This window comes from Oncorhynchus keta, chromosome 34 (genome assembly GCF_023373465.1).
Source record: "Oncorhynchus keta strain PuntledgeMale-10-30-2019 chromosome 34, Oket_V2, whole genome shotgun sequence".
Taxonomy (NCBI): Eukaryota; Metazoa; Chordata; class Actinopteri; order Salmoniformes; family Salmonidae; genus Oncorhynchus; species Oncorhynchus keta.
This window is the reverse complement of record NC_068454.1, coordinates 29,629,976-29,638,947: the sequence shown is the minus strand read 5'-3', so window position 1 is coordinate 29,638,947 and position 8,972 is coordinate 29,629,976.

The following is an 8,972-nucleotide window of genomic DNA, read 5'->3' as shown; positions in this document are numbered from 1 at the left end:
GGAAAGTCTGGTTTATGAGGAAGACAATGTTCCAGATGGGAACACGTGGATTAAATAGAACATGTTTGTTCCTCCAAACTAAGGGCAATGGGACTGTCCTTATGATGAGCACAAACAATCTACAATCTATAACAACTATAAAAGTACACCAAAAAAGTACACAACCATACTCATTTTAGAGTACTCTAAAAATGGTACTCATGCCGGCAGCATATCACCCTGCATCTCACTGCTGGCTTGCTTCTGAAGCTTCTGAAGCTACGGCCGGTTCCTGGATGGGACAATAGATGCTGCTGAAAGTGATGTTGGAGGTCCTCGAGTCTAAGGAGATCCCAATGTTCCTGAGCAGCAAAGGGGACATTGCCCTGAAAAGGGTGCTATCTTTCTGATGGGATATAAGAATGGGTGTCCAGACATTCTGTGGTTACTAAAGATCCCATTGCACTTATCGTAAGAAGATCACATTGCAATTAACCCCTGGCTAAACTCCCAATCTCCAGCTTCCAATTGCATCTTTCATTTCCTCTCCTCTCATTTACATTACATTACATTTAAGTCATTTAGCAGACGCTCTTATCCAGAGCGACTTACAAATTGGTGCATTCACCTTATGACATCCAGTGGAACAGCCACATTACAATAGTGCATCTATATCTTTTAAGGGGGGGGGGTGAGAAGGATTACTTTATCCTATCCTAGGTATTCCTTAAAGAGGTGGGGTTTCAGGTGTCTCCGGAAGGTGGTTTCAGGTGTCTCCCTGTAACTCTTCCCCAGGTCGTTGAAATAAGAGAGAATATGTTCTCAGTCAACTTACCTAGTCAAATATGGGTAAATAAATCAATTCGGTGCTGGTAATTTTAATGTAACATTTTATAGCCAATATTCTACGAGGAGCCAGGCCATCTCAAGCACTGACAACACATGGTGATGTAGGCTACAGATGCAGTCAGGTCAAAATATCTCAAAACATAACAAGTAGGCCTAAAGTATTTATATTCTTTACATGCTTCTGATTTTGCTATTCATCACCATGCTTTGTTTGATTGATAGCTGAGAACAGACTGAAGGGGTACCCCTGGCCCTCGATTATTATCCAGATGCCTTTAGGGCGTTTGCATTGCAGAATACTAAATATCACCACTTTATTTGCAGAAGGGGACTGAAGAGAGAGATCTGGCCAGCTGCCAGAGGTGGGCTCTTATTGCAATGTTGTCATAGCTCCATCTTCACCTGCCATCTATTGGCCCTGTTATCGATAGTGGGGTAGAGCTACAGTGTTTCTCAGTATTTCTGCGTGTTTTTTAGTGTTTCTCATCTACAACAGGGAGGTCAATTAAAATGTAGCCTTAGGCAGTTTGACTTCTTTTGACTTCTCTGTCCCCGAGAGGTTCTAAGGTTCTACGTATTACATACACAGATTAAGATCATTGTGAGGGGTGTTCTCCAGTGGTTTTGCATGGGAATTGGGCTTCCTGGGAAAATGTTGGCAGAGGTTGCAACAGTAACCAAGGGGCATGGCTCAACGAATGGTCAATTATGTTCCAATAACTGTGTGTTATTTCTCTACTCTGTTCCAATGGTAGAAGAGGCCAAAAGGTCTTCCCTGCAGAGAACCAGCGCCCAGTTTATATCTCCCATAATGTGATTTGGCCACTCATCCCATTGTGTTCCCCTGTCGTATCGATAACATGTGAACTATAAAGGTATTGTCCCAGGTTTAAGTCATGACACGCTGCATATTTCTGATTTCTATAACTCCGCAACTCCTCCGAGAGATATGTCATGCTAGTGTGTGTTACCTCCCTGAGGACATTGGGGTATCACTACACCAACACTAGGCTGAGTCGACACAGCAGTTTCTGTTCTATCCACAAAACAGTTAATGCGTTTCAAATGGAACCCTATTCCCTATATATTGCACTACTTTTGACCAGAACCTTATGGGCCTTTATGGGCTCTGGTCAACAGTAGTGCACTATATAGGGAATAGGGTGCCATTTGGGGCACAAACAGTGTTATGCCAACAGTGTTATACAATGTAGGCTTATGTTCTTGACATCTATCTTTCATTGCAGGAGAGGAGGAGCCTGAAACTGTACCCTCTATGAATGGAGTCGGTCACTTCCCAGCTAGCACATAACATTCGGAGGACCATATGTTTCTTAGAGTAGGGTTTCTTGAACTATGGGTCAGGATCCAAAGCGGGCCCTGGGCATGTGAGAGGTGCGTCGTGAGTTATGAGAATACATCTATAATCAACACTATTTCTTCGTAAATTGGGTCGTTGTATGATGGTCAAGTTCTCATTTGGGTCTCGAGCTGAAAAGGTTTAAGAACCGCTGTCTTGGTGCTTGGTGAGAGAGTGGTTGTTCTATGGTTATTTTGCATACAACCTTCCCACAACCTTCTGGGAGAGTTGCTTGGATTTGGAACATTCTCAACACATTTAAGAAACTTTAAAAAAGCATTTATTTTCTTGGTATTTCATTACTCTAACAGAACATTTTCTAAAAGTTCAAAAATGGTTACATTTAATAAACATTTTGGTTATGTTCTAGGAATGTTCTCCAACTAGTTTGACATTGGGAATGTTCTCAAATAGTTCAGAGAACGTTAAGAAAACACTATCTTCTATGGGAATTTCCGTACATCAGCATAGTTTCCTACAGTTTTTATCATAGTTCTATTTAAAGTCATGTTCTCAAATTGTTCCGAGAACATTAAGAAAACGTTCCAACATTCCAATTAGTGGCCACACCTGATCTTAATGACTGCTTGTTTTCTTTTAAATGGGATCTGCTTGAATAGACTTGGCTTGCTAGCTCCATCTCAGTGGCACAGTGGACTAATTCCATGGATGAAAAACAGAAGACTCTGATGAGTGTCAATCATTTTTTGTATGTGTTTCCATGATTAATGCCTAAGGAAATACATTTCCACGTGTTAAAGGAACACTTTCAAGGAACCAGAGTAAAACGTTCTCAGAACCTTTCTGCAAAATGTTCCCTTCTATTCTCAGAACGTTAAAAAATGTTTTCCGTTTTATCGGTCAGGAAACGTATAGCTTCATTTCCACAACCAATGTGAAACCAAAAACATAAATTCCCACAACTTCCAAGGAACCAAATGTGCTAGTTGGGTTGTATTTCATTCAGCTTCATATTGGATACACTCATCTCTTTACAAAGTTCTTGTAATTGGAAACTTGACCAAACCCTTATTACCTAGAAAGCAATACATCTCCATTGTTGTGTAGTGAGAATGTTGGGCAGTAATACTCCCTTATCCCTTCAGACCCAAACCTCCTGACTCTTCATAACTCCATAGGACAACTGGTCAGGCCAGGTAGAGGGTGTGTCCCAAATGTCACCCTATTGGCCCTGGTCAAAAGTATTTCACTATGTAGGGAGACATTTTGGATGCAGTATTGGCCAGTCTAGGAAAGCATTGTACCTCAGCTCCTGGACCTGCCAGCTAACCCACGCTAGCAGATACAATTAAGATCCTCAGAAGAGATGAGCCGAGGTGAATCCCCACCGGCAGTCTCCTAATACTTATTAAGTATTAAACTTGTGCACACCTCACACTCTGCCAGTGGTTACAGCATTGTACTGTAGCCTAACTCATGTGTCCACCTTGGCCGTTCGTATGAGCGAGATATGGGACAGGCTGGGGTGAAGGCAGAGCTGTGGACAGATGCATCAGTCACATACAGTGCATTCGGAATTCTTAGAATTCTTTGCAAATGTATTAAAAATAAAAAACTGAAATACCTTATTTACATAAGTATTCAGACCCTTTGCTATGCGACTTGAAATTGAGCTCAGGTACATCGTGTTTCCATTGATCATCATTGAGATGTTTCTACAACTTGATTGGATTCCACCTGTGGAATGATTTGGAAAGGCATACAACAGTCTATATAAGGTCCCACAGTTGACAGTGGATGTCAGAGCAAAACCCAAGCTATGAGGTTGAAGGAATTGTCCATAGAGCTCCGAGACAGATTTGGGGAAGGGTAACAAAAATGTTCTGCAGCATTGAAGGCCCCCAAGAACACAGTGACCTCCATCATTCTTAAAATGGAAGATGTTTGGAACCACCAAGACTCTTCCTAGAACTTAGCAATCAGGTGACCAACAACTCTGACAGAGCTTCAGAGTGTGTCTGTGGAGATGGGAGAACCTTCCAGAAGGACAACCATGTCTACAGCGCTCCACCAATAATGCCTGTATGGTAGAGTGGCCAGATGGAGCTACTCCTCTGTTAAAGGCAGATGACAGTCCGCTTGGATTTTGCCAAAATGTACCTAAAGGACTCTAAGACCATGAGAAACAAGATTCTCTGGTCTGATGAAACCAAGATTGAACACTTTGGCCTGAATGCCAAGTGTCACGTCTGGAGGAAACCTGGCACCATCCCTATGGGGAAGCATGGTGGTAGCATCCTCTTGCTGTGGGGATGAGGGAAAGATGAACGGAACAAAGTAAAGAGAAATCCTTGATTATAACCTGCTGCAGAGCCCTCAGGACCTCAGACTGGGGCAAAGGTTCACCTTCCAACAGGACTATGACCATAGGCACAGAGCCAAGACAACGCAGGAATGGCTTCAGGACAAGTCTCTGAATGTCCCTGAGTGGCCCAGCCAGAGCCTGGACTTGAACCCGATCGAACATCTCTGGAGAAACCTGAAAATAGCTGTGCAGCGATGCCCCCCATCCAACCTGACAGAGCTTGAGAGGATCTGCAGAGAAGAATGGGAGAAACTACCCAAATACAGGTGTGCCAAGCTTGTAGCATCAACACCAGGAAGATTTGAGGCTGTAATCGCTGCCAAAGGTTTCTAACAAAGTACTGAGTAAATGGTCTGAATGGGATATTTTCCTTAAAAAAAAATGTGTAATACATTTGCAACATTTTCTAAAAGCCTGTTTTTGTTTGTCATTATGGAGTATTGTGTGTAGATTGATGAAGGAAAAAAACGATGTAATCAATTTAGAATAAGGCTGTAATATAACAAAATGTGGAAAAATACCACCCCTCCCGCAAAGTCGGAGTCCGAATTTGCAAAGCATCCGCGGACCATTTGCCTATCGTTAGGCTATCAGATTATGTGGTGCTAGTGCTTGTAATAGCTTATAGTTTTTAATGGATACGTGTTTATTTTTAGTTGGTAGTAATTTTCTGATGTTAAGTCTAACGTGTACGTTTCACCAAGCTATAGGCCTACGGTTTCACATTGTTGCTATTTAGAATGCTGGCTGGCAGCAATAATGTATTTACTTATTCAGTAATTAAAGTGGTAAATTCAAACACTCAGATTGTAAATTGAATGTTCAATGCGACAGGGTACTCAATAACCAATCTACATATGTTTTGAATATACAACTGTCCTGTAGGCCTATAGCCTACCTTAGCCATCCTCTCGCAGCATAAATAGAAAGTTTGTGCTGTGTAAAACCCAGTCTATTAATGCCACATATTACAATCATTCCAATAGCTTAGTTTCCTTATGCAGACAATGCTGTCTAGCCTACTAGCCTACCTATAGCTATATACAGGTTTTAGCTGGTAGCCTATTTATAATACACATTGGAACTCTGACTCCCCGCTGTCGGAGCTATACGTCTCAGCCTTCTCATCACTTGTAGACTTACGAGTGTTCATAGAAGGGGGTCGCTCTCATGAGCTCAGTTGGGTCTCTGGTAGTCGTTAGCATAGTTTTCTGGGAGAGGAGGAGGAGAAGGAGGGCTGGCACACTCACTAAAGGAACTGTCACTATTCTTGAGGGGAGGAAGAAGAGGAGCAAGGCTACTGTCATTGCCGGTCCCGGGCAGTGAGGTCTCTGTCAGGACTGGGAGGCAGCTAGTACCAGCTGCAACATAAGTAGGCTTACTAGCCTACACCTGTGATGGTGTTTCATCAGTCCAGGATGAGGTGGTAGCTTTGCTGTAATTTGACACAAGCATGATCAGACAAAGCTTTTTTGCAGCATCTTTGTGCACCACTTGGTAGCACTTGCCTTTTGTTGATCCATCTTGAACAACGTACTCACTCTCCATCTGAGTCCCAGCTGATTAACCTAACTTTTTTGAACTTGATAGCCAATTATGGTGAGGAGGACAGCACAGGCTGCCTTCGGCGCGGCTGAGAAATAGGCTAATTAGATGCATGACAACTATATTGTCTGTCTGACTCGTCTACTACTCATGTAGATTGGATAACACAAATACTTTGCTTCCTAAATGTGGAAATAAAAAAGGAGGGTAACTGTCAACATTATAAAAACAGATTAGACATACTGTAGGTGTGAGATGACGGGTGCATGAGCCCCTCTGCCTAGCAAGGGTTACGCCAGAGTGTATGTGTGTGTGTTACAGACTGTTATAGAGTGTTGTGTTTGCTTTCCCAACGTGTTAATGTGTCTGCTTTTGCTACGGCTGCTGTCACTCCTCCTGATCTCCTCCAAGGCCTAGCTGTCATCTGACTACAACACTTTCATAACAAAACAGTCACCATCATGAAGGATGTAACCAAAACCGCTATCAAGTTTGCCTCAAATCTGACTAGACTAGGCTCTAGGGAAACTCTTCGGGGCCTCAACTAACAATATATTCCAATCAAATAATCATCAGCAAGCAGCACATAGACTGAAGCTTATGTGAACCAAATGGGCTAACACAGGTCAGTGTAGTTGCAGTGTGAATTGTGTCATTGTGCTGTGGCTGATAATGGCTGCCTTCTTACACATGTTAAATGTCCTGTCTCAGAGACCCCAGAGGCTCTCACACACAGCCTATTTTTGCATGAACTAAATGCCTGCCATTGAAACAGGTATCGTCAGCCCAGTTTACATTTAGGAGGTTGTTTAAACAGCCGTTAACTGTGGATTAAGTGGGATCTGGTCTCCTGCAGACCTGAAGGATCTCTGTTCAGTTCAGAAGCGCCCTGCCTGCAAGGGATTACACACACACACACACACACACACACACACACACACACACACACACACACACACACACACACACACACACACACACACACACACACACACACACACACACACACACACACACACACACACACACACACACACACACACACACACACACAGGAGCTGTGCAAGGATGTATTCAAAGATCTGTAACAGTATATTGCTTCACAGAGTTGGGGTTGGGTGGGGGATGGGAACATGATGTTCTTTCCCCACAATAACTTTTTAATGATTGTACTTTGACATTATATAACATGTACCACGAGAGGGTTACTCATCCTTGGAGTTATAAGAGTCAACAGCATCGAGACACTAGTGTTGAAAACTTCCCAGAGCCAGACAGTCAAGTCTATTATCGAATGATCATGTGTGTCCTGTTTTTCACTTGCCCTTTCTGGCTAATCTGGCCTTGCAACCCACTTGGGAGAGGAGAGGCAGGTCTGTATCTAAATGTTGTGGCTGACGCTGAAGCTGAGGTTGAGGCTGAGATGGCAGAGCAGCAGTAAAGAGAAATTAACCTCTCTCTTTTGCTCTCTCCCTTTCTCTCAGACAGGAAAATGACTTAAGACTTCGTAAAGTTCTGGGCCACTGTCTTGGTGTCTCAAGTAACCTACTGGGCTCTCTCGCTAATATGGCATTATCTTTCTTTCTCCACAAAACTGTTAAGTGGCTGGCAGTGCTCAAGGAAATAGTGTGAGGTCATCCCATGTGGGGTCACTGTCAGGATCGTGGGCTCATTACCTCAAGGTGTGTGTGTGTGTGTGTGTGTGTGTTTGTTCGGTCAAATGGGAGAACTGGAGCTAGAACTACTTAGTTGTTTGCTTGAATGAGGACAAGGCTATCTAGTGTATCTAGTGTTCCCAAACATATTATTGGTGATGGTCAGCACTCTCACTTCATAATTACCATTGAATATAGGCTATAAAGATGTAAATAATTTCCTGAAATAATAATGACACGTCTCGCATATTGACAATTAATATAAGGAACACTACTTTCCAAACTCTTCAAGTAAATCAAAATCATTAGAGTAAATTAATATGAGTAATTATGATTAGTAGTGTATGTATGTTTCTGCCGGACCATGTTGGACCTGCCTGGTACTTAATGTATGACAATGAGGGCATTAATTGGCAGGTAATGTAGGTTGTTGTGGTGTTTTGTGTGGTGAACTGGACTTTAGGGTGGAGGGTGTGTGTGTGTGTACATGTTTTACTATATACAGTGCCTTCAGAAAGTATTCATAACCCTTCAAAATAGATTCAATATTTTTTTTTCTCTCACCCATATACAAATAATACCCCATAATGACAAAGTGAAAACATGTTTTTCGAATTTTAGAAAATGTATTGAAAGGGAAATACAGAAATATCTAATTTACATAAGTATTCACACTCACAAGTCAATACTTTGGCAGGAATTACAGCTGTGTGTCTTTCTGGGTAAGTCTCTAAGAGCTTTCCACACCTATATTGTGTAACATTTGCCCATTATTCTTTTCAAATTTCTTCCATCTCTGTCAAATTGTTTGTTGATCATTGCTAGACAACAATTTTCAGCTCATGGCATAGATTTTCAAGTAGATTTATGTAAAACTGTAACTCGGCCACTCAGGAACATTCACTGTCTTCATCGAAAGCAACTCCAGTGTAGATTTGTTTTAGGTTTTTGTCATGCTGAAAGGTGAATTAATCTCCCACTGTCTGGTGGAAAGTAAGCTGAACTAGGTTGTCCTCTAGGATTTTGCCTACACTCTGTTTTTATCCTGAAAACTCCCTAGTCCTTAATGATTACAAGCATACCCATAACATGATGCAGCCACCACTATGCTTGTAAATATGGAGAGTGGTACTCAGTAATGTGTTGCATTGGATTTGCCCCAAACGTAACACTTTGTATTCAGGACAAAAAGTTATTGCTTTGCCACATTATTTGCAGTATTACTTTAATGCCTTTTGCAAACAGGATGCATGTTTTG